The following is a 25,823-nucleotide window of genomic DNA, read 5'->3' as shown; positions in this document are numbered from 1 at the left end:
GAAACTCTGTTCTGAGGGAGGTGTATTTGCCCTTAAGAATAGCCACACTGGGTCAGACCAATGGTCCATCTAGAACAGGGTCCTGTCTGTCAACAGTGGCCAGTGCCAGATGCCCCAGAGGGAGGGAACACAACAGGTAATCCTCATATGATCCCTCCCCGTCACCCATTCCCAGACAAACAGAGGCTAGGGACACCATTCCTACCCAACCTGGCTAATAGCCATTGATGGATCTAACCTCCATGAATTTATCTAGCTCTTTTTTGAACCCTGTTAAAGTCCTAGACTTCACCACATCCTCTGGCAAGGAGTTCCACGGGCTGTGCGCTGAGTGAAGAAATACTTCCTTCTGTTTGTTTTAAACCTGCTGCCCATTAATTTCATTTGGTGATCCTAAGTTCTTATATTGTGGGAACAAGTAAATAACTTCTCCTTATTCACTTTTCCTACAACAGTCATGATTTTATAGGCCTCTATCCTATCCACCCCTTAGTCTCCTAATTTCTAAGACCTCTATCATATCCCCTTGGGGCCCCCTATCACCTGAGTGACATTCTGTGGTTTATACTTAAACGCTCTGCCTCATAGGTGATGTGTGGTAGCACTTGAGAGATGCGCCAGCTCCTTGTGCCCCCACCAAATTTCAGTTACTAAATGGAGTGTCCTCCCTTACCCCCTCCTAGTCTCCCTGCACCCACTCTCCCCTGTCACTTATGCGCCACATGCCCCTTGGTGATCCTGCTTCCCATTTTAAAAGTGATCCTTTGGATTTGAGAGGAAATCTTGTAGGAGCTCCTGTTGTTCTTCAGCTACTGTGTGCTACTGATACATTGGACAGTCTGCAATGGACAGCTGTCAGACCCAATTGACTTTTAATGTTTAGAAATGACAGTGGTGGCTGCTAATAGAAACACCTGTGGTCGGGAGATAAGCTTCCAGCCGTGAAGAAAATGAGCTTTTCTCTTCCACTGTGCAGTACCACGGGATGTATTAGTGCATATGTTCTCTAAAGGGAGAGATTCCGCGGTTCTGGGTCATCAGAGTCAGACGGGGACTGAACACACACGCCAGCTCTAGTCCACAGGCATTGCAAAATGTTCCTTGATCGAGTGCACTAGCAGGTACCAGGATTTCTCCGATCCCGTTGCCGTTCTTTTCTGCCCTGGGGACAGAGGACAATCAGCATAAGAACATACGAACGGCCATACTGGGTCAGACCAAAGGTCCATCCAGCCCAGTATCCTGTCTACCAACAGTGGCCAATACCAGGTGTCCCAGAGGGAGTGAATCGAACAGGTAATGATCAAGCGACCTCTCTCCTGCCATCCATCTCCACCTTCTGACAACAGAGGCTAGGGACACCATACCTTATCCATACTGGCTAATAGCCATTAATGGACTTAACCTCCATGAATTTATCTAGTTCTCTTTTAAACCCTGTTATAGTCCTAGCCTTCACAACCTCCTCAAGCAAGGAGTTCCACAGATCGACTATGCTGCTGTATCGGACACCCCGAACTGCGCCTGCATGCTAACAGGTAGCCAATGCAGAACATAAAGCATTACTGCCATGTGTTCACAGCTGTCTGCTTTGCTCAGCTTCAGTGTGTTCTACAGGGCACAAAAGCCCTCTTTTTAGACAGCCAGGCACTTGGGGTATGTCTAGACTACATGCCTCTGTCAGCAGAGGCATGTAAAATAGGCTACCCGACATAGTCAATGAAGCGGGGATTTAAATATCCCCGGCTTCATTAAAATAAAAGTGGCTGCCACGCTGTGCCGGATCAGCTGATTGCCAGCACAGCACGCGAGTCAAAATGCAGATTGGTCGACAGGGGAAGCCTTTGTCGACTGCTCCCTTATGCCTCGTGGAATGAGGTTTACAAGAGCGGTCGACAAAGGCTTCTCTTGTCAACCGATCTGCATCTTGACTCGTGCGCTGTGCCGGCAATCAGCTGATCCGGCACAGCGCAGCAGCCATTTTTATTTTAATGAAGCCGGGGATATTTAAATCCCCGCTTCATTGACTATGTCGGGTAGCCTATTTTACATGCCTCTGTCGACAGAGGCATGTAGTCTAGACATATCCTTAGTGACATATAGTACACAGGAATCGCTCCAGCTCTTCCTGAGATGCAGCCGCTTCTGGGGTGGAACGAATCAGCGGTTTAATAGTGCACAGCAACCGTTTAGGGTACGAGGTGCATACGGAGATGCGTAGTATTAAGGGCAGAATGTAGATCCCCTCTTAAAACAATCCAGGGTTTCTGAGCTGAAGGGTAACATACTTGATACCCGCCGGCACTTCATTGCAGGTAGATCTCCCCCTTTCCAGCAGGTACACAGGCTTTCTATGCTAGCTCGGCTCTCTTCGCAGGTGGCCTGCTCTCTCTAAGCCATGTTGATAGGCAGCGGAGGACCCTGTGGAACATTTTAGCACTTCTTCCAATCCATACTAGCTTTCCCAGCGTCCCGTCCTTTGAAATAAATCCTACCTACCTTCAGGGAGAGATTGGGCAGGTCACGGCCCAGAACTGGTTTCCCAGATGGTGCGCAGGGTGGTCCCCCCCTCCCTCCAAAAGTGTCTGAAATATGAAATGAAGGACAGCGTCTCTGGGAAAGCCATTACAATTCCATGCGGCCTGGCTCCGCCGCCCGGCTTTCTGCCGTAGCCGCCTCCTTGCCCCCACCTTGCTCAGGGGCCCAGAGAAGCCGCCGCCTCGCTCGTACCTGTGTAATGTGTAATGTACTTCAATTAAATGTATTGTAGGTTGGATGTCCCTGGGAGATCTACGCCCCTGCTGAGATGAGTTATTTCTCTGCCTTTAAGGAAAACAATCAAAGAATGAAATAGACTCCGCACAGCCAAGCTTTGGAAGGGTTCCAGCAGCAGCAGAGGGCTCGGCTCCTTGCCAAACGTTCCTAGGGAGGGAGCTGAGTCTTGAGGGGGGGTGGCTAGGCTCTGAGCCCGCTGCTGTAGTCAGGCAGAGACAGTGTCACTGTTCCTCTCAGGAGACACGGAGAGAGAGACTAGATAAGAGAGCGGAGCACCTTGCCTCCAAAGATTTCACAGTGAACCCTCTAAGTCATCTGAAGAAGCTGGGTTTTGCCCACTAAGGCTCGTGATACCAGCTACATGTTTTGTTAGTCTTTAAGGTGCTGCTCGACTATTTGTTGTTTTTTAAGTTTTTCCCCTTACAGACTAACTCGGTTACCCCTATGAAGCCTCTAAGTCAGTCAACTCCACCAAGGGCATGTCTACACAACATGGAAGATCGATGCTCCTGTGATCGATCTTCCCTGGTTTGATTTAGTGGGTCTAGTATAGACCCCCTAGTATAGACCCCCTAAGTCGAATTCAGAGGGTACCTCCACCCCTGCTCAGTGCCTCTACTCCTGCTCTTCATGAGGAGTAAGGGAATCATAGAATCATAGAATTCTAGGGCTGGAAGAGACCCTCCTCAAAGAGAAATAGTTTTTCCTAATATCCAACCAAGACGTCCCCCACTGCAACTTGAGACCATTGCTCCTCATTCTGCCGCCCATCACCACTGAGAACAACTGCTCTCCATTCTCTTTGGAACCCTCCTTCAGGTAGTTGAAGGCTGCTATCAAATCCCCCCTCACTCTTCTCTTCTGCAGACTAAGCAAGCCCCAAATCCCTCAGCATCTTCTCGTAGGTGGTGTGCTCCAGCCCCCTCATCATTTTGGTTGCCCTCCGCTGTACCCTCGCCAACGTGTCCACATCCTTTCTGTAGTGGGGGGCTGAGAACTGGACGCAATACTCCAAATGTAGCCTCACCAGTGCCGAATAAAGGGGAATAATCACTTTTCTAGATCTGCTGGCAATGCTCCTCCTAATGCAACCTAATATGCCATTAGCTTTCTTGGCTACAAGGGCACCATGTTGACTCATATCCAGCTTCTCATCCACTGTAATCCCCAGGTCCTTTTCTCCCAAACTGCTGCTTAGCCAGTCTGTAACAATGCTTGGGATTCTTCCGTCCCAAGTACAGGACTCTGTACTTGTCCTTGTTGAACCTCATCAACAACGGACCATTTGGTCCCATTTGGGAAAATTTGGAAAAGGGAGGACTGAGAAAGGACCTGATAGCGGTTTTCAAGTACCGGTACCTAAAAGGGTGTTACAAGGAGGAGGGAGAAAAATTGTTCTTCTTGGTCTCTGATACTAGGACAAGAAGCGATGAGGTTAAATTGCATCAAGGGAGGTTTAGGTTGGACATTAGGAAAAACGTCCTGTCAGGCTGGTTAAGCACGGGAATAAATTGCCTAGGGAGGTTGTGGAATCTCCATCACTGGAGATGTTTAAGAGCAGGTTACAGACACCTGTCAGGGATGGTCTACTCTAGACAGTGCTTGGTCCTGCCGTGAGGGCAGAGAACTGGACTTGATGCCCTCTCAAGGGCCCTTCCAGTTCTAGTGTGCTATGATTCTATGCTAGCCGTGCTGTATTCCTGCAGCAGCCCTTTAATAAAGAGGCAGGGAGTTGGTTACTCCTCCACCATGCTTGATGCTGCTCTTTGGTGCATGGGCTGATGCCCAGATGGGGGGTGTTATGGCAGGTGTAACAGAGATAGTGCCCAGGGTTGGAAAATTCTGCTTGGACGTTGGAGCCCCCCACAGCTCAGAATTTTGGATCCAGTTTGGTCTGTTACAGAGATCAAAGCTCAACCTTTCTCTCTGGGATTCTGACTCCCCCTTGCCAAAGATCAGGGACAGAACGTGGTTGGTAAATGGTCCTAGCTAGGCATGAAGCAGCACAGCATTCAATCAGCAGTGGATCCCCTGCAGTGTATGTACCTGCCCTGCATTGTTAACAGCTGATCAGAAGGGAGGGGCAGTCCAGTTGGCAAACCAGGTTCCACATGTAGGTGCTCCAAAGGGATGTTCCTCACCTCGCAGGGCCCAGCTAGGCTTATGGGGGACAAGGGCAGCTCCAGCAGGATTAACAAACCGAGTCAGTCCCTGGGATGCTGGCAGAACTGTTAACTGTGGCCGGAGAGGAGGCTGGATTTTTCTGCAGCCTGCGAAGAGGCCCCAGGGACAGGAATTGTGGGTATTATACAAAATAAAGCTTTGCAGGAATCTGGTGTGCATTCTTGGTGCCTGGCAAAGGGGCGTTGTGGGTTCTAGTTCCACCCCCCCAGCTCTCTCTATTGGGTAACACGCCCACTTACAGCCATATTGCTGTGCCTTGAGACACGACTTGTCCCTAGCACAGTGGTGGGCAGCCTGCAGGCTGCATGCAGCCCACAGGGGCTCCACCTGTGGCCCATGGACTCCCTGGATGCCCTTTGCCCTCACAGGCCTCTGGCGCACTGAGGCCCCGGAGCCCCGCACTTCCTACGCCTGCCCCTCCCTCCCAGCACTTTTGGAGGAGCCGCAAATCACCTGATTCGTGCTAGGTCGCTGCTTCTCCCCCTCCCTCCCAGAGCTGGAATGCTGTGAATCAGCTGTTTGCAGTGTTCCAGCTCTGGGAGGCAGGGGGAGGAGTGGGGACAGAACGCAAATCGTCTGCTTTGCACACGCCAAAAGTGTGGGGAGGGAGGGGAAGGGGGAGGAGCAGGTAAGTGCGGGGGCTGCAGTGTCCCAGTGTATGGGGAGGGGGAGCAGACAGAGGGTCTGTAGACCACAGGTGGAACCCAGTTGGCCACGGCTGCTGCAGCCCACTGAGGTGAAGGAGGGGCCACACATGCAGCCCACCCACTATTTATGGTTGCCCATCCCTGCCCTAACACCTTTCATCCGGTGGGGCTCCCAAAGCATTTCCCATCGCTGAGACACAGCTTCTGCGGGAGCACCCTGCAAGAGCATGGGGAGGAAAGGACACACGCCTTCACTTCCCCAGAGAGCCAGGGCAGGATTTCTAATAGCCTCCCGCAGGGATTTGAATGGCTTGCAAAAGGTTGCAGGGCTGAGCCAATGCTGCCGATGGGTGAAGCTGATTCCTTTGCGCCAGAGGCCAAGGCATGGGAGTCGGCTCCTCATGTGGAGTCTCCCTGCCAATCTAAAGGGGCCTTAACAGGGGTGAGATTATCTCCTGGAAACACCTGGCTATGGGAGAGCTGGGGGAAGGGCTCTCATGGCCCGAGTCCCTGGTGAGGGAGGGCGTTGGATCGGGATGGTGGCTGGAGTTCACTGTGTCTGTTCACAGCTTGCTGGGACGGGGCGGGGAGTTAGAGCAGCTGCTAGATTGCTCTAAATTACACCAGGGGGCAGCAGGGCCCGGTCACAGAGTATGGGGAAAGCAAAGGAGCCTTAATCCGCTTTTGTCCCCTCTCCTGTCAGGGCAGGGAGAATCAGATCCCTTCACTCTCCCTTCCAGCCGGAGACCCAGGATCTGGCCCCACCTTTGCTTGCTGGAGGGCAGCAGCCGTGCCCAGGCACAGGGGAGAACACCCCACCGGGGGCTCGACAGGAAAAGCATTAACATTTCATTGCCCCACCAAGGACAACTCCACTCTCCTCCCCTCCCTCCCTCTGAGCTCCTCTGGGTGCCTCTCTTCACCAGCCCAGGGATCAGCAGGGTTCCTCATGGTGCTGCCTACTACAGTGGCACCTCACATGGAGAACCACGGAGAATTCCGCCCCCTGCAGGCTCCATTGGGAACTGCAGCGGGAGGCACGTGGACAATCTGGCCCCTCTACGGTGGTTGTGAATGCCAACCTTCTGGCCAGGGAAAGAGGCAGGCCTGGCCTAGGGTGGGTGATCTCTTCCTGCAGGAGCACGGCCTCCATGCAAACATCTCTGCACCCCTCCACCAGTCCCCTTGCTGCACAACACCCGACGCTCGCCTCTCTGGAGTTGCTGGGAAAGGGATTCCTTTTTACTCCTGTTAATACTTTAGATCCCTCTTCAGCCTGCTAATAAAAGGCAGCTCTCTGCCGGTCCAGGGGCTGCTGCTTTATGTGAGGGAAAGGGTGGGGCTGCCGGAATATAAAGCATGTAATTTTTCTTCTTTCCCCGAAAGAATGAGAGAGATGCTGCCGCACGGGTCTGAAAACACTGGGTCTCTTTGGCTCCCTAGGTTCTCTATGGCTGGTAATAAAAGTCACATTGCACAGAAATTGCAGCCAGGAAACTGTTTCAGATACAGCTCGGCTATTTTCTTCCCGTCTCAGGCCCGTACGTTTCCCTTGTGCTCAGTCTTGGCTGTCTTGTGCGAGACAGAAAGAGCGTCTCTAGAGCCCAAATGGAGTTAATGGGCGGTAAAGAATAGCACAGGCTGCTCTGTCAACATGCCGTTCTCAGCTCATTGAAGGATGCTGGGTCTTCATCCCTGCAAGTGTTTTCCCAGCCGAGTGGTCGCCAGGGAAATGGATCTTATTAACCTATGGAGGGATCACGGGACGGTTCCAGAGCGATACATACACAGAGGCAAAATGGAATGCTTGGGGGCAAGGCCGGATAAACTTTGCTCTCTGAATCCTTGGCGCTGCCCAGCCAGACTCAGCTGTTGCAGAAACTTTGTTCAGCGATAGGACCCAGACAGAAGTGCATGGAGCTACCCCGACTGCAGGAAATTGTTTGTAGTGGACAGATCCACACGGGTTAGTTTCAGGATAGTTGTAACGGGGCTTGCAGTAACTTAAGAGCATGAGTACCAACCTTAGGGAGGAACTGGGACATAACCTACAAATCAGCTGTGAGGACGAAGATCTCACCATCCCATTATCAAATCTAAATTCCTCCACTGCTCTAGGAGTCTTAACTCGGAGTCACAGACAGTCCCCTTGGCACTCCCAATCCCAGCTATCTTGCCACCAACGTGACAGCTGATGATCCGGGGCGGCCTGTGACTATAGGCTAACTTGGCCGTCGCCTAGGGTGCTGCCTTCAACGGGGTGCCCGATGATGACATCACGGGGTGCACGGGGCGCTCGATGATGATGTCGCTCCATTGACGGCCGTGCAGGCGGGGGCGCCAATCCCGCGTTCCGCCTGGGGCGCCAGCTGCCACAGCCTGCCTCGGGCCACTCCTGCTGCTGATTGCTTGCACCACAACTCTCAGCAATATTCAGGATGTCCCAATTTCCTAAGGATCTGTCGCCCCAGCTCGATTGCACCTTAGAACTAACACAAGAGACATGGCTTGAAGCCAATCCTGTCATGAACTGCTAAAGATTTATTCACTAGGTAAAAGAAATGAGAGTTACTTACATGGTTACACAGATGCATGTGTCTTACAGTGGTGCATTTCAAAGGGGAATAGAAGCTTTTATATGCAGCAATCCCATAGGTCAGGGTTAACCCAGGCTCAGCAGCAGGGGTTCTCTTGTTTATGCTTCGAAATGCTTTGCACCCCCAGAGTCCAAGCAGGACAGAGATCCCAAGTCCCTTTTGTTTGGGGATTTTATTTGCTTCCTGCCCCATGCTGAGAAACTCAGCTGATGGGAGGAGGCCAGGTGCAAGGCTCATCTGGGGGCGGGGGGAGCAGGACAACAAAAGTCTTTTGTCCTCTTGTTGATGGTGAGGAAATTCCAGCTGCAGTGTCCCACAATAGTCCATCTGGTATTGATGGCCCTTTCCTTTTGGCAAGGCATGACATCTTTTGTTGGAGAGCAGCCCTTCTAAATGACACCAGGGGGCAGCAGGGCCCCTGCCCAGGATGCAAAGGAGCCTCAGTCTACTTTTGTCCCTTCCTCTTTTAGGGCAGAGAGAATCAGAGCCCGTGGCTCACTCTTCCAGCAAGGATCTCAGGTCTCACCTCTGTTTTCTGGAGGGAGGCATCATCCTGCAGTTGTACCCATGCACATGGGAGAATATCCCACTGGGAACTCAACAGGAAAAGAATGAACAAACCCTCAACATCTCATTGCCCCTCAAAGATGTTCTCTCTCTCCTTTCTGGCGATTCGTTAGTCAAAAGAGACTCATAATACGACCTCTCAATATGGGCTACAGATGCCATAAGGGAGATGAAGACCGGCAGCAACTTATAAATGTTCAATACAGTTGAAACACTAAACACGTTCTTATCATTCGAATACGGCTTTTCACAACACTGACACCCAGGGGAGCCAGGCTGACTCCAGCTGTGCATTTGTCAGTGCTCACTTGAGACACGGGGATCTTGGCAGGAGCTGGAACTTAATCTCCCAGCGTCACAACCCCATTAAGAGAAGGATGAGCGCTGGGTAAAGACACTGGCCTGGAATTCAAGAGATGGAGGGTCAACTCTCGGCTCTGCCACAGACGTCCTAAATGACCTTGGTCAGGTTACTTAATGCCTCTGGGTCTCAGTTCCACCTCTGTCAAATGGGAATGATAATCGTATGGTCAGGTATGGCACAGGGGAGTAGAGATATGCTAGACCCAGGGTATGTACCCTCCACAGTTCTCTTCGTATCCAAGCAAAATTTCCACAGCTACATAGCAATTTTTTTAGCGTCCCACTACCAGAGATTTTCACTGCCGCAGGTAGCTGCGCACGTTGGGGAGGATGCAGCCTCTCTTTCACTGCCACCTGGAGCTCTGTATACTGTACAGGCTGCCCCCAGTGTACACAAGGCCTTAGACTACAAGCTTTTGTGTCTCTTACAATATAGATGTACAGCACCTAGCACATGGACAGGGACTGCCTTTTTGTTCTGTGTCTGTACAGCACTTGGCAGAGTGGGAGGTGGCTCTATAATGGGAGCTAGTAGATGTTATCCTAAAACAACTGGGCCTTGGTTTTCATTGGGCTGTCTCGGTGGCATTGTCCTCATAATGGCTGGGATTTTCAAAGAGGGTACGAGAGTCAAGCATCCACCATTCACTGGCTTGGAGCTGGGGCTGTGAGAGTCCCTTGGAAACACCAGCTGACAATAACAATAAACAGATGCTTCATTTCTAAGAAAAAGGAACGTTTCATCAATAAATGATCACGAATGCGAAAGGCATCAATAATGCATTGCCAAATCCCAATTCTGTTGCAGGTCTATAACTCCAACGGGAAAAGTTAAAGAAATTCTCCCATGGAACAGGCGCGAACCACCAATCTGCATCTCCAGCCAGACCCTGTGGACTGGATTGCATGGATGAAAACCAATTAAGTAGCCCAAAGAGAACAATAATATTTATTGGGCATTTCAGAAGCCTCATGATGCTCCAGGACAAAAGAAATGAGAAAAGCAACCTCCGTAATATGTTTATTGATCTTCCCTGGAGGGACACAGCTGAAGTAAAATGGAGACTGTAAACACACCTTTGTCTGTCTTGTCTATAGATTGAAGATCTTCCAGGCAAGATGTTGTGTCTTATTGTTAGGAGTATGTATTGCACCTAGGACAACAGGGCCCTGCTCTCAGCTGGGAAAATAACAGATCTTGTCTTGTGTTGATATAAAATTCCTCTGTGATCCTGGACATGTTGCTGCTCCTGTTGCCTCAGTTTCCCCTCCGAGAAAATGGGGACAATAATCCTTCCTCGTATAATGCCAGGATCTGTATCATGGGTAGCTGTTTAATTTGCACAGGGGGCTTTGAGACATGTGAGCTGTCTCCCTACTAATTAACATCTCTTTCCCTATCTTCAAGCCCAGATCGGTGACATTTTCTAAGAAAAAAAACCATGGCACAGAAATATTTGTGGTATTTCATTTCCTCTATATTTAGCAAATGCTGCATTTCTCTGTGTATTTGAACACCATCTCAAAGACACTGCCTGCTCTCTCTCTCACTCTCTCTCTCTCTCTCTCTCCTTTGCTCACAAAGGTTCTTTATTTGGTGTGTTAGTTCTACTCAGCTCCTCTGGCTGTGTTTAGGAAAACACTCTCTTTCTGCTGACTTGTGGGTTCCCAGCTGTGATTCCAAACGTGGCTGGCCAACCCCTTGCTCCCAGCCTTTTTGTCCTTTTCCTCTCACCCACCCCCCAAGCCAGAGAGAGTGACCCAGTAAACTCTCTCTTTCCAAGAATCCACATCGGGTCTTCTCAGTCAAGGGTCTTTTAAAGTCAAGGGACAAGAGGAGTCTTTTGATTTTCCTCTGAGCACAGGGGTGATAATTGTGATTCAGTGACTCGTGATGATAAGGCTACTGTTCTGAAAGCGCCGTGATAAAATAGCGAAGTTAGGAGAATAATCCACAATGGATAATTTCATACATCCAGCAAATCTCTTTTGCTGGCCAGGGAATATTCCTTGAGCAGACAGCAATGTCCATTGATGGTTCGAAATTATTCAATGCACTTTTTGCTACAATGTATTTCCTCAGGAGTATTCACCGTTTGCTCTGTGGGGGTTAGTTGTGACCGGTCAGGCGAGTCTCAGGGTACTGTGGGAAAGGCCTTACCCTGGGATTCAGGAGAATTAAATTCAGTGTCTGGTTCTGTGACCTTGAGCCAGTTATTTAGTCTGTGTATGACCAGAGCCGTAGGATGGTTCGGTAGGGTTGACAGGTGTCCAGTATTCACCTGGACAGTCCAGTATTTTTGCTTCCTATCCGGTAAAAAAAATTCAGAGAATTCCGGACACTTGAGACGTCCGATATTTTCTGAATTTTTCCCCGGACAGGAGGCAAAAATGCCGGGCACCTGGCAACCCTACGAAACACTTAGCATCTGGCCTCCTTCTCCCGCCCGAGCCCCACTGGTCCCCAACACCCTCAGCCCAACCCCAGCCCTCATGCTTATGTGGTTCTGCAAGGCTGCGGGCACAAAATGGCTGCTGGCAAAAAGATCAAGGGGAAGAAATGACTCCCCTGTTCCTATCCCTGCACTCACATGCTGTTTTAATGCTGTTTTATTTTAATTTTTTTTTTTTGGCTTAATAAGTTGTTGGAGTCCTTTTTTCTCGACAACTTTGGTCTTCCCCCCTTCAACAGAATTTTTTGGCGTTTTTTTGGGCGGGCGGTGGGAGGGTGTTCGGTATTTTTGTTTCAATCATCTGACAACACTAAGCACAAGAAACCTTTCCAAGTTTTGGCCCAAGTGAGGGAGCATGGGGGCGTCATTGAGCTCCCCGCCTCAAGTGCCAAAATGTTGTGGGCCGGCCCTGGGCACAAGGAGGCTTCCCGGTCTCAGAGGGGCTATTCTCAGATGGGGAACCAATGCACAGAGAGGGGAAGTGACTTTCCCAAGGCCACACACAAGAGCGGTGGCAGGGTTGGGAACTGAAGCATCTTGCTGGAATGCCAGGCCCATGCGGCAGCGCCTCGTTCTAGCGCCTGTGCTTTCTGTGGCTGGTTTCCTCTCAAGTCATTGTCATAGGACCTGCACAGAGAAGCACGGCCTGCCCAGGGGTGGCTGCATCGATGCCAGGGTTCCCTGTAAACTGAGTGCATGGGTGGCCACCCAGCTGATTTGCAGAGCACCCACCACCTCCCACAGCTGGCAGCATGTGTTTCTGCGTGTGGTGCACATCCACACATGCCTCTGTGCACATGACAACATTTATTCCACACGTGGATGTAAAAAGTAGAGGGAAGATTGGTCTACGCGGCTCCCTGCTGCGAGGATGTCACAGAGAAGCCCTGGCCTTCCCACCAGGCATGGGCTTGGCAATGCTGTTGAAATGATGGCCTGGAGGTAGCATGGGCCTCGGGCCACATTGCCTTTCCCAGGCCAGAGAGCAAAATAAAGGCAGGGCTTGGTTTCCAGCGGTTGCTCTTTCCAGTGCCGGAGGACAACTGAGAACAGATGTGAAAGCTTGACCCCTAGTGGCTGTAATTTGGTGGAAGGAGCGCCTGGGAGCTGTGGAGTGGCATAGCTCAGCCTGGCCTACCCCATCCCAGGGATGCAGCATGCAAAGTCTGGTTCCTGCATCTCCTGCACCTCGGTGCTTGTCTAGGGGCGTGACCACCCAAAGAAGCAGTCCCGAGACCTGGCTCCCAACACAACCCTAGAACTTGTGAAGCGGTTTTCAAGCTTTTTTTTTCTTGACCCCGGTGAAGAAAATTGTTGATGCCACGACCTAACATCGTTTGACTGGAGTGTGGGCTCCGGGGTGGGACGGAAGATGGGAGCTCTGGAACGTAGGAGGGGGCGCTGGCTTTGCGAGGGGTCAGGGCTGGAGAAGGAGGGGTTTACTTTGAGTGGCTCCCGGTCAGGGGTGCAGCAGGGGGGCTAAGGCAGCTTCCTGCTTCTCCTGGCACCACAGACCATGCTGCATCCCAGAAGCAGCCAGCAGCACATTCCCAGCCAATGTGAGTGCAGAACTAGTGCTCAGAGCGGGAGCAGTGGGTGAAGTCCTGTGCACTCTCCCCTCCCCCCCACATCTAGGAGCCAGGCCTGTTGGCGGCCACTTCTGGGGCGCTGTGCAGTCTGTGGTGCCAGGACAGGCAGGGAGCTGCCTTAGCCCCCTGCCACTCACCTGATCCCCCTGCAGCAACGAGACCCAGCGCCCGACCCAGTACTGGGTCACTGAACTAGGGAATAATGGGAGTTAGCACGTACCTCTAGGGATCTTGAGCGGTGCCCATGACTGGTCTGAAGCTTCCCAGCCAGTCAGCATCAGAGCTAGGAACAACACCCTGGAGACCTGATTCCCTATGCCCCACTGTAGTGTCTTCTATTAAACTTCAGAGAATATGTTGGGTGAAAAGGGCCAGGCGCTGAAAGAGTTAAATGCTTTGCCACTGACCGTATCCGCGTGTTTTGTTTGGAAATTATCTGGGGGTCACGGGAATGTGATAGGGCCAGATAAGCTCCTGGGACTAGTTTCTCAACTGGGGCAAAGGGCTAGTGCGGCACAGAAATCCATGAAGCTCTGCTGATTTGCACCCTCTGGGCATCTGGCCCTAAGTTCTCCCTGCCCCCCCATCCATGCCTGCCCAGCTTTAGTGACTGTGCTGAAAAATAAACACATTTCCTTGTAGCGCCACATGCACAAATGTTACCATTGGCTGCCTCTGAGGGGCTGGGAGTACAGACACTGAAGGGGCTTTTGTTGGGGAAAATGCCTGCGGAATAGCGGTAGGTTTTTCTTCCACCTTCTCTCTCAGGCCTCCTCTCCCCCCTTCCAGAAAACGAAAACCCAGCATTCATGCTTGGGGGCTCAGAATTGTCCTTTGCTGGAGCAGGCCTGCGGTTTGGGACAGCTTTGCCTGGTATCACCATTCTGCCCTGAAAGCCGCCCAGTGGTCTGTGCTTAAAATGCAGGTCGAGGTACCTGCAGCGCTCAGGCATGTGAAAAATCCACCCCCTTTGGCATTGTAGTTACACAGTTCTACACATACACACACCCCCTGTGTAGACACAGCTAGGTCAAGGGAAGGATGCTACTGTGGCTGTGGGAGGTGGAGCCCAAAACTCCCCCTCGGTGGCTGTTGGCAACCACAGTGCAGAGGCAATGCCCCCACGGCCCAGGCATGGCCTCAGCTTGGCCACTTGGCTCTCTTTCGACTGGGAAAATCCTGTCGACGTCTGTGCAACATGCGGGCACTAGAGAGGACACCCTGCCGGGTAAGGACTCTGCTTCCCGCTGCATGGCCCCCCACCCCACATGGGGGGACAGGGGAGTGGCTGCTAGCGCCTTTCCAGGACGTCCCCTGGAGAGCTGCTGCACAGGGACCCTCTGCAAAGAAGGCTCCAGGTGGTTGGCGGGGGGGCACCCCACATACATCTCTGCCTTTCCCCTGTAACTGCGGCTACAAGAAGCAAGACTGGTTCCGGCATCTGTCCCCAACATAGGCCTGTCCTGCCTGGATCCTGGGCCACTGCTAGTGCAACTGGAGAACTGAGTCCGGTACAGAGAGCCCCAGACCACCCAGGAGAAGAGAACCGCAGAGCTAATAGCCCAGAGCCTGCGCTAGGGATGAAAAATCCCGTTTAACTGGTTAACCAGTGGAATATTGCGTTAAACATTATGTTTAACCAGTTAACCGATTAAAGGAGGGATGGGTGAGGAGGGGGGCTGTAGCACCCCCTCTCGCCGTAGACAAGCAGCCAGCCGGAATTGCCCCTGCAGCAGGCCGGGGAGGGGGCAGGCCAGGCCCACCACGGACAGCGGCTGCTCTGACTAGCCGGCCAGAGCAACCCTCGGCTACAGTGCAGGAGCTGTTCCAGCCCAGCTGTGGCGGGCGCAGGGCGAGGAAGGGCCTCCGGCTTACCCCGGTTAACCTTTCACATCTCTAGCCTGCGGGGGGCGGTAGAGGTGCCGGCGGGTGACATAGATCTGAAAGGAGCTCGTTAAATACAGCCTGTGGAGAGACCTCATCACCCCTCCAATCAGCCACCGTGGAACAAGGCTGCCGTTTCAGGGATCCCCACCAGGTTGCCTTTGAGGAGTTGATTCCAAAGCTTAGCAGTACCCTGTTACCGGCTCTGTGGGCTCTCCTTTGATGCTCCCTGAAATCTGCAGAGGCTGCCGGCTTGCCAGCCCTACATGCAGGAGCTGGGATCCATACAGGGTGACATTCACCTGCCAATCAGAAAGCAAGGCCGGTATGGCTGGGATTTTGGCACAGGTGCTTTTTGTGACCATGTTCATTGCAGGCTGTTATTGTGCTAAGCAATGCCCCAGCTGCCATCAGCACAGGGGTGGGGAAGGAACCCCTAGGATGCATGCTTTATTAGGTGACTATCCCGCAGGAACGCTCCCAGTTGTGAATAATACATCATCACCAAAGTAGGCCCGCCTTGCTGTGCCACTGCAGGGGACTTGGAATGCTCTCAGGCCCCCTTCTCCCTTTGGCCCTACTTCAATGGGGCAAAGGGCAAGCCCTCCAAGAGGGAGGGAGGAAAGGAGCCGAGAACAGGCTGCAGAGAGAAACATGTCTGGGTCCCCCGATCTGCCATTACCAAATTCAAGATGCACTTCAGAGCTTACGATCCCAAAATGCAGAGGGGTGTCTTCCAATTCTCTACGCTCACCTAGCAAGCTGAGATCCAGTGAGAGCCACAAGTCCGGCTTCTCCTTGTAGATCAATGTGGTTGTGACGGGGCTAACCTGCCCCGCACTGAGCAGGAGGAAGGGGAGCCCATTTATTGGGCAGAACACGCCCCTCCCCCACAGCCCTACTGGGCATGCTCGAAGTGCAGCCTCACTATAAAAGACTGCTGGGCTGCTCAGTTGGGGCAGGACGCTGGGGAGGCAGGAGCTCTGGCCCAAACTGCAGGCCCGCCGCCGGACCTGCCGCCAGATCCAGAGCCGGAGGAGGCGCTGCTGCTGCTGCTGCTGCTGCCACCACCAGCTCTGGGGCGAGCCCGCCCCCAACACCGACGCCCGTTGGCTACCCGCCCCGCTGCAGAACGCCCGGTGCCGCTGCCCCAGGGACAAGCCCGTCGGACGAAGCCGCTGCCGGCAACCCAGCATCGCCAGGTGGGACCTCTGTCGGCTACCAGATTGGGGGTAGGAAGCAACCCAGGGCAAGGGGCCGGGAACCCCCCCCCCCCAGTGGGCTTAGCAGGTTTTGGGGGAGGACCCCCCGCTGAGCCAGTGGTGGGAACCACCCACCACTATCAGGGCCCTGGGTTGGGGTCCGGTGGAGAGGGAGGGCCCGGACCCCCCTACCTCACCCCGCAGTGCGGGACTAGGCCGCTGGGCCTGCTGCGAGTGCGGACTAGGCCCCCGGGCTGGGGGTTAACGCTTTGTTCCCCAGGGGAAAGGGAGAGGAGGCGGGTGGTACCCCGCCACAATGGTATATAATTAATTGGCACAAATGTTGGTATTTTAGAGCAGATAAGTATGTAATATCCTGGAAACAATTCACTCTGGATTTCTGATGAACCCTATGAAAACCCCAGATAGACAGCCCCTGGGAAAACGAGCATCTTTTCCACAATCCCAACCGGGATTCTGGAAAAATCAAAGAGATCAGCCTCAGTCTGTGTACAGAGGCCAGTTCATGTAATAGTCTGTGGAGTTATGTCACTCAGTCACTAGATGTCTTTGTGTGCTACCCAGATTTTCAGACAGGATGTGGTGCCTGGTAAACAAGAGACAGAGAGCTGGAACTTGAGCTGTGTAAAAGTCTGTTTGTTTGTGTCTGTAGTTTACAGCTCTTTTCTTTAACAAGTGCCTGTTTAAAAAGGAGTTTGATTCTATTTATCATGAGCGAGAACTTCCATAGTTTGTGTTGCGCTGACACTCCTGCTGACAAGTTCAGCAAAGTATCTTCCTACCCCCGACTCCATGCTTTGATTTAAAAAGATTGAAGCAATTTAGGACACAAATCCACCGCCTGATGTTTGCATGGGATTGATGGCATGCTGTTGCAGGGCATTTGGGAAGTGTGTGTCATTTTCCAGGTACAGTTAGCTCGGCTAAATGTTTTCGATGAAGTGGCTGCTTCATTTCCTTCACACTCACCCTGGGGGCAGATTTTCAAATGCTCAGCACCCAAAACGAGGGCCATATTAGATGGGTTCAGCTCCCAACAGCTCCAGCTGTGCTCTTTGGGAACTCCAGCTATTTCTTTAGGTGCTTACATGAGAGCATACTCAGATGCTCATAGGGGGAGGGATAGCTCAGTGGTTTGAGCATTGGCCTGCTAAACCCACGGTTGTGAGTTGAGCCCTTAAGGGGGCCATTTAGGGATCTGGGGCAAATCTGTCAGGGATGGTGCTTGTTCCTGCCATGAGGATAGGGGTTGGACTCAATGACATCTCCCTTCCAGTTCTAGGAGGTAGGTATATCTCCATATAAGAATAAGCTGAATCTGGCTCCAGCAATGCTAAGCACTGGGAAAGTTCTGACCTGGGTGTACTAAAGGACACAGCAGTGTGCAATGGAGTAATAATGATGCTAACCAGTCTGAGATAAATGCAAGCAAGAGCTCCCCAGTGCAATCTCCAGATGTGCATTTCATTCTGATTTAATAACTCATTTATTGTGAGTCCATAAAGCAATGCAATTGTTCAAACCACATTTCCACAACTGTCCCATGGGGGCCTGTTCTACACATTATGATCCCTCTCCTATCACCATGCTTGCTGTCCAAGACCAATGTATCTCATGCCCTGCCTTTGAACTTCCCTGTGATATTACAGGACCAAGCAGCGGCTCCATCAGAGGATGTAGTTATTTAGAAACATCCCACCGGTGGGCGAAGAAGGTTTCCCAAAGGCTACCTATGCCATGGTTTGAGTCACTAATTGTTGTCTGATCACATCATATATGTCTCCAGTCCAATAACGTGCAGCAGGGAGCTAGGTTTGACCCTAATTTTGGGCTGGCTTTCTTGGTCTTCAGTCGAAGCAGTTGTTCTTTGGGGTCTACTCTGACATAGCCACCTGCTCCCTGGGATGTTCTGGTTTAGTAAAGGGTAGTGCATTTCAACATGCAACAGAGCCTGCTGGGCCCAGAGGCCAGCCTACATTGTGACACATAACGTACATCAATGTGACACTATCCACCCCATACCCAAGCATTGCACCATCATGGCTTGTAACATCAATTGATTAAATCTAATGCCATATATCAGTATATTTGTATTTCACCATACATACTGAAGGAAGTACTTTAGCATACAACCATACTTTAGCAAGGAGTACCACTCTGGTACACTTTGGCAGAATCATAAACTCATAGAATACTAGAACTGGAAGGGACCTTGAGAGATCAAGTCCAGTCCCCTGCACTTATGGCAGGACCAAGTACCATCAGACCATCCCTGACAGGCATCTGTGTAATCTACTCTTAAATATCTCCAGTGATGGAGATTCCACAACCTCCCTGAACAATTTATTCCGGTGTTTAACCACCCTGACAGTTAGGAAGTTTTTCCTAATGTCCAACCTAAACCTCCCTTGCTGCAATTTAAGCCCATTGCTTCATCTCCTATTATCAGAGGCCAAGAAGAACAATTTTTCTCCCTCCTCCTTGTAACACCCTTTTAGGTTCTTGGAAGCTGCTATCATGTCCCCTCTATCTTGTTAATGCATCTGTGGACGAGTCATGGGATGCGATCACCCTCTGCCGGCCAGGCGGGGGGGGTTCAGCGACCACCTTCATCCGTCGGTCTGGCCCCTGGGCGGGATTCCCGGTCCCGGGGCCAGTAGGTTGGGTGCGATCACCCTCTTTCCGTCGAGCCGGGGGGATTCAGTGGACCCACCGTCTACACCCCGGCTCGGTGTCTGGGTCCTAGGCCCGGGGTTTGGCCCCTCCGTGGGGCCAGCCCCGCCGGCTTTTGCCTGGTTGGCCCACCGGCACAATTGCGTGTTTGCGTAGTATCCTGGACTGCGGGGATTGTGAGGAAGAGGGGGATGGGAGGGGGACCAGGGCCTGCCCTCTCCACTGGGTCCCAGCCCGGGACCCTAAGTGCAGGGCCTCACCATTGCCCCTGCACAATTACCAGGGGGTTTACTCCCAAAATGCGTCTGTCCACAGGCACCACAAGGGCCCTACCCAGGGCTGTTTCCTCCCTTCCCTGGGCGCCTGGGGCCTGACTGCCGACCTCCATGTGCCTACCGGGGTTCTGGTGCGGGGTGCCTGGGGTGCTCCTCGGTTGCCCCTCCTGGGGATCCACTCCCCCGGATCTCGTCCCGGCCGTATCTCCCCTTCCATACTCCTTGCATTTGTATACAGGCATCTAAGATACAGATTTGATTTTGTCCCCCAGTTCAATGTTGTCCCTTCTTTATCTCTGCTTTTATAGCCCATGCTCCCTCCCATGGTATGGCTCACACATTGGTATAATCCAATATAAGAGGGTATGCCTTGTATTCTGATGACAGAACAGAGCAGCTACTGAGCGATCCACTCCTGTCTTCCACTTTCAGCTGCCGATAGTCAGAGGTTTAGAGTCACCCTAAGTGGGGGGTTGCATGTAATAGTGTACATGTAACCCACACACCTACTGGGTATGGTTCACTGTCGCATGTAGTGGCACTTATACCACTTACAGAGAGAGGGTACGTCTACACCACCCTCCTAGTTCGAACTAGGAGGGTAATGTAGGCATACCGCACTTGCAAATGAAGCCCGGGATTTGAATTTCCCGGGCTTCATTTGCATAAGCGGGGAGCCGCCATTTTTAAAACCCCGCTGGTTCGAACCCCGTGCAGCGTGGCTACACGGGGCACGAACTAGGTAGTTCGAACTAGGCTTCCTAGTTTGAACTACCGTTACTCCTCATTTCACGAGGAGTAACGGTAGTTCGAACTAGGAAGCCTAGTTCGAACTACCTAGTTCGTGCCCCGTGTAGCCGCGCTGCACGGGGTTCGAACCAGCGGGGTTTTAAAAATGGCGGCTCCCCGCTTATGCAAATGAAGCCCGGGAAATTCAAATCCCGGGCTTCATTTGCAAGTGCGGTATGCCTACATTACCCCGCTAGTTCGAACTAGTGGGGTAGTGTAGACATACCCAGAGAGAATGAGTTTGCGCTACAGCCACAGCTGAGAGCCAGCTGGCTTCTAGCTCAGACTGTACCAGCTCATGTACTAAGCTCCGGAGGTCCTAGGTTCAGTTTCGCCTGCTGGTATTACACACATCCCAGGCAGAGAAGCTGCAATCTGCAAGGCATGCTGGGATGCTATATTGTAGAGCCATTGTATAGACTCTGGAGGGAAAAGCAGGTCAGCTAATTCTAGCCTCAGTGCCAAGGGACTAGGCAGCAGACTGCTCTGTGGGCCTTTCATAACCAGACCAGAATTACTCAACCATCCTCATCAGCAGAGCAGAAGAATAAACAGCACCTTTGGCTGCTTGAGGAGAGCTCGGTTGACTGAGACCGAGGCAGCTTCAAAAAGGATAGAGCATTGTGCCATGATTATATGGAGCACTGTTGTGAATGGGGTGGACTCTGGCATATCCCTGTTCAGGCAGCAATGTGTCCCAAGCGCCAGGTGGAACCTTGTTCCCGGACATGCCTCATTTCAGCTAGCACAGGGCTTTTGCTGCTGCCGTTTCATCCTCCACCCCCATAGCCAAACCACTGCTGCCTTGAAACCACTACTGCCTTGACATTCAGAATTATCCGCAGCTGATTTCAGCTGCTCTGGCATCGTTTGCTGCTGCTGCTGTTTTGTTTTTTTTTACCCATCAGGAGAAACTACATTGCTTTAGATTTTCTGGAGAGGCTCAGAAAACAAATCAGTGAAATGTCTGACATCAAAGGCAGTGTCAAATGAAAGCTTATGTACCGTAGTGACGGGAGAGGAAGAATATAAGTGCCTAGACAGATTAGACAGATAGGAAGCTAGTTATCATAGTATGAGCTTCCCTAACATCATCAGAGATAATATAATAAGGAAGGGCTGATCTTCAGGGATTCACTAAGCCCTTGAGTTTATCAGATCTATTAATCTCTCTGTCTAGAACTGCATAAATCTACATTGCACTGTATCATAGAATCGTAGAACACTAGAACTGGAAGGGACCTCGAGACGTCATTGAGTCCAGTCCCCTGCCCTCCCGGCAGGACCAAGCACCATCTAGATCATCCCTGACAGATGTCTGTCTAACCTGCTCTTAAATATCTCCAGTGATGGAGATTCCACAACCTCCCTAGGCAATTTATTCCAGTGTTTAACCACCCTGCCAGTTAGGAAGTTTTTCCTAATGTCATAAAGGAGGGATTAAATGGTATCTCTGGACCTTACACAGGACCTATGCCCCCAGATACAAATACCTATCCCCCCCCTCCCTTTTTTGATCTTTCCATGTTGTAGAATAAGTTTTGATTACTTCGGCATCATTCTTTGGAGAAGTCCTTTTTTAAAAAGTCCATATACCTAAATTCTTCTTGCCCATTGCACAGAAATAACTTCTACTGGCTCCAATGGGAGTCGTCCACAAGCCTTGGGTGAGAGAGCCCCTCCCATGGGTACAGCATTTTTTATCCTATTGCATCCCAGCTGCAGGGCAGACCCTGGAACAGGTCCACAGCTGGTGTAAATAGAGGTAGCTCCTTTGACTTTGGGGGAGCTATGCCTCCTTATAGCAATGTCAGGCCCCCTCATTCGAACACTGTCCGCATTTATATCCCATGCGAGTCAATGGAGACAAGCAATTAGGCCCATGGTGAACTACCTGCAGCTCATCGGGGCTCTGTGTGTGGCCCATGAGGCATTTTGTTTCCCGTTGTCCATGAGCTGGGTTCCCACATTCCACTGGCTTCCCTCCGTGTTGGCTTTTCCCTACTGGTATTACTAAAGTGACACGCATGCAAAGCCAGGTCATGGGAAGTGCTGATTGGCTGGGAGAGCTGTGCACTCCCTCTGCATCCAATAACAGCGCGGCTACGGTTCAGTCGGCACCCCCTGCAGATTCCAGGTACGGAACCCTGCCCTATCCCGGGAGGCTGTCTTGGATATGACACTCTTGTGGCCCTCCTTCCTCTCAGTGGGCCAGGTCTAGGCAGAATCTGGTCTCTATCTAGGGATGCTCTTACCCAGTTAGTGCAGGACAAGACAAAGCTCGGGGGCCGCTGAGGTTAAAGCAGACAAGGTCAGGGGGGGCATGTGCAGGGGAACAGCTCTGCGCTTCCAAAGGGGCGGGGCCTCTGGCGGAAGGGGCAGGGCTAGGGGCAACCAGCCCCTAGTGTGGCGCCGTGCAGCGGCCCAGCGGCGATTTAAAGGGCCTGAGATTCTGGCTGCCGTATCAGAGCCCCAGGGCCCTGAGACAGTTGCCCCCTTTGGGCCCGTCCCCCATCTGCGGGCCGGGGGCAGAGGCTCTCCCTGTGCTCTAGGGCTATGTCTAGACTGTAGGCTTCTTTCGAAAGAGCCTCTTTCGAAAGATCGCATCTAGACAGCAGGCGGATCTTTCGATAGAGGAAATTCGCTTTTTCGAAAGAGCACCCAGCGAGTCTGGATGCTCTCTTTCAAAGACGGCCTCTTTACATTGAAGAACGCCTTCTTTCGAAAGAGGAACTTTCGAAGGAAGGCGTTCTTCCTCGTGAAACGAGCTTTACCGCCATCGAAAGAAAAGCCGCGTTCTTTCGAAATAATTTCGAAAGAACGCGGCTTGAGTCTGGACGCAGGGGAAGTTTTTTCAGGAAAAGGCTACTTTTCCCGAAAAAACCCCCGAGTGTGGACACGGCCTGGGAGGAGAGGACGTGAGGAACACACACGCACCCTGCTGTGTCGGGAGCGGCCCGTTCTGCAGGCTGCAAGGAGTGCTTTTCGTGGTCAGAAAGGGAAAGGAGACGAAAGGGGGCAGAGAGAGCTCGGCTGCGAGTGATGGCAAAGTTGCTGCTGGAATTGCTGGCAGTGTCCGGGCTGCTGGCGAGACAGAGCTGGCTGGCCGGGGCTTTTTTTTTCCAGGCCCGTGTCTCAGTTTCTCTGTATTTTATGTGTTTTTATTTCCTATTAAAAGCTCCCTCTCTCATTTCCTCCATGAAAAACAAGGCTCTTTCAGGGAGACGAATTCCTCCCGCTCCAGACAAGCCTGAGCCTGCCCTGAAAAACAAACAGCCTGCAGATCGCAGCATCTTTCTCCCGCTTTTGCCCCACATTCCCTCCAGCCTCTCCTCCCTCCCCCACAGCCCAAGCAGAGCCTGCTTTTATGACCGGGACGCAGGGACATGGGAGATGCAGAGCCATGTAACTGAGGTCCTAGCAAATGTTATTGCAGCTCCAGATGTCAATCCAGCATTGTTTGCAGCCTAGCACGCTCCGCATATTCCCTTGGCCCTCCGGTCAGGGCCATGGTTTGGGCACCAAGCTCGGAATGGAGTTAAAATCTACAGTGCAGGTTGCTCACTGTGTCTTTCACAGCTGTCCCTGCCTGCCCAGAGAGACAGGAAGTGTCGTCTTCTGGCTCCCCTCCTGCTTGCGTGGTCCCCTTGCTTGGCCTCCTGCTCCGGGGTTCATGACATGCTTCCCTGGCCTGCTACCAGTGTATAAAGGCCCTTTGGGAGAGCCCAGGACAGGCTGAGCAAGGGGTGCTGTTAGCTGGGCTCAGGGTACATTGGCAACGCTCTGGGGAACCCAGGATGGGCGCTGCAGGAGTTGCTGCAATTAATGGGGAAACATTGGGCTTAGCTGTGTAGGATCCCAGGGCTGCAGGGGTGCACTCAGGTGCATGGGCAGAGCTATATGAGGGGAGTTTGCAGAGTATCCAGACTGTTCACCCTGCACTTTCACGGGCATGGAAATTCACCCAGACGCTGAAGGAACAACCTTCCTGAGTTCTACGCTAGACAAAAATAAGAGACACTGGCCAGTTTATGTTCTAGTGTCAGTTGTGCAGTTGGGGTGTCCGTCAGCCCGGGGCTGCGCGTTCCTGAGTTGTACAAGCCTGGGAATGACTGTATTGTGATCCCTGCCGGGCAAGACAGCATGGCTAGGGTGTTTGGTGCACACTCCCTCACTGCCTGTAGCTACAAGAGCCAGGTAAGCAGGGTGGGTTGGCCCAGGAGTGCAGCTCGCCTGATCCCAGGAGGTGAAAGAAAAACATACCTGCTGTCCCACCAGAGACCAACATCTGGCACCTGCAGGTAGAGACCAGCTTTCTGAGGGGTTTTCTGAGGCTGGGATGTGTTCTGGAAATGAATTGGTCCCGGAAGAGTCTCTAAAAGGCCTCTCGGGCAGTTGCAACCTGAAACAAATCCCAAGTTTTCTGGCCAATCAACTTGCAGCAATTGAGAGGCAGACACATCCAGCTCTCCAAGGAGATGGCTGGACCTTTGGTGGTCCACAGCCTGCTTCCAGCTGAGATCTACAGGACTGAGGAATTGGAGGGGAGAAGGGAAGGGGTGAAGGTCATCAACTCAGGCCTCCTTCGTCGCATTTTCACCTCTTTGCTTATACAAGGCTGGTGATCTTAGAGCCTCTCTGATAGTGCTGTGGTATTTTTGGTCCGAAGCCAACTCGGACAGGCCATGTTAGAAACAAACAGTTGAGCTCTAGACCCCCAGTAGAGGCTCTGAAACATGGCATCTAGAACACGATAAAGGCTGCGCAATCCTCTGCCCCTAGAACATCACAAAGGTGCGGGGACCCAGAGGTTCTAGATCACGGGAAATGCACCGGGACCCGTTGGTTCTAGAACACAACGGAAAGGGGCAGAGCTATGGAGCCCATTGGTTCTAGGCAAGCCAACGGGTCTGGAACAGGGTGAAGATTCTGGAACCCTTTGGTTCTAGAACATAATCAGTGACTCAAGAAACCCACTTCCCGTCATTGCTTTGAGGACCCTCCAGACAGTCTGCCTGCTGCATTTAACTCCCTTCCTGAAACCTTGGCACAGGTATGTTCATGGTGACAGTGCCTCCCTCCCACCCCCATGCCCCACCTGCACGCAGAGGTTTGACACGGTCGGGAGGACCAGCAGGGCCAGCGTGTTCTTATTAACCTCAGCTGTAAAAAAACAAAAATAAAAATAATGAGTAAATACCGGACAGGCTTGCAAGAAGCAGGAAGTTTGTTCCATGAGAGAATCTTGGAGCGGCACAATCCCAAAGGGCCGTGGCCAAGTGAGCTGGAGCGCTGTGTTTATTCCAGCCAGTGGAGTTGGCCTTTGGAAGCTCTTCTTCCCCTCAGAGTGCGCCTGCGCATGCGGGCCACCACCGCATCATCGGTTCTACCGAGGCTCCGCTTTGAATTTGAACCCGCCTCCACAAGGGGAATGAGCTGGTGAGTTCTCAGCTCCCAAGAGCAGTGAACAAGAGAGCCTTGGAGTTGCCCTCGGCAGGCTCCTGGCCAATTGAAACTGCCCGGCCCTTGATATCTGTCCCTAGAGAGAAGAGTCTGTTACACCCCCTGGGGAAAAGACACACCTTTCTCAGTCATATTATAGCACAGCCGTGGGGTGAGCTGTCCTTTCTTCCTAGGAGAGGGGGCCCTGAGGAAGCTGTTACTGCAGCAGAAAGAGTTTGGACTGTACAGTTCCTTCTAGAGTCCCTGCCATCAGAGCAGCTAGTATCAACCTGGCCCTCCGGAGCTGCCTGTGCCTTGCACTGAGCTGCTGGCTCCTTCCCAGTCCCTCAATAAAGCACTCT

The 25,823-nt window shown here is 52.1% G+C and overlaps 1 long non-coding RNA gene across 1 annotated transcript; it reads right to left on the bottom strand.

The window, feature by feature from the left end:
• Positions 1–796: 796 nt before the first annotated feature.
• On the bottom strand, positions 797–24,784 carry LOC142820876 (uncharacterized). Its single transcript, XR_012897826.1, has 3 exons — positions 24,283–24,784; positions 19,352–19,472; positions 797–1,162 (listed from the first exon to the last, which is right to left on the bottom strand). It is a non-coding gene; the product is annotated as an uncharacterized LOC142820876 (long non-coding RNA).
• Between the last annotated feature and the right edge of the window lie 1,039 nt (positions 24,785–25,823).

This window comes from Pelodiscus sinensis, chromosome 27 (assembly GCF_049634645.1).
Source record: "Pelodiscus sinensis isolate JC-2024 chromosome 27, ASM4963464v1, whole genome shotgun sequence".
Classification (NCBI taxonomy): Eukaryota; Metazoa; Chordata; order Testudines; family Trionychidae; genus Pelodiscus; species Pelodiscus sinensis.
Note: the sequence above shows the minus strand (reverse complement) of the source record. Positions and strands in the feature narration are given on the sequence as shown.